The sequence below is a fragment of the Vombatus ursinus genome, unplaced genomic scaffold (assembly GCF_900497805.2).
Source record: "Vombatus ursinus unplaced genomic scaffold, bare-nosed wombat genome assembly UNPS02014768.1, whole genome shotgun sequence".
Taxonomy (NCBI): Eukaryota; Metazoa; Chordata; class Mammalia; order Diprotodontia; family Vombatidae; genus Vombatus; species Vombatus ursinus.
The window spans coordinates 3,883,964-3,884,182 of record NW_020954546.1 but is presented as its reverse complement, the minus strand read 5'-3'; positions in this window follow the sequence as shown (position 1 = coordinate 3,884,182).

Genomic DNA, 219 nt, shown 5'->3' with positions numbered 1-219 from the left:
CAGACCCTGAATGTCCAGAGGAGTCACGTTCTTGTCTGCTGCTGGATCCATGCCTACCTCCACTACTAGCTTCTGTGGACTGTCTTTGACCAGAACCAGAATGTCTGGAAGAATCATTTTCTTCTCTTCTCTCTGATCCCTCTCTTCTTGTAGACCTTGAATCTGTGGACTGTCTTTGACCCGACCCTGAGTGTCTGAAATCATCATGTGTTTGCCTTC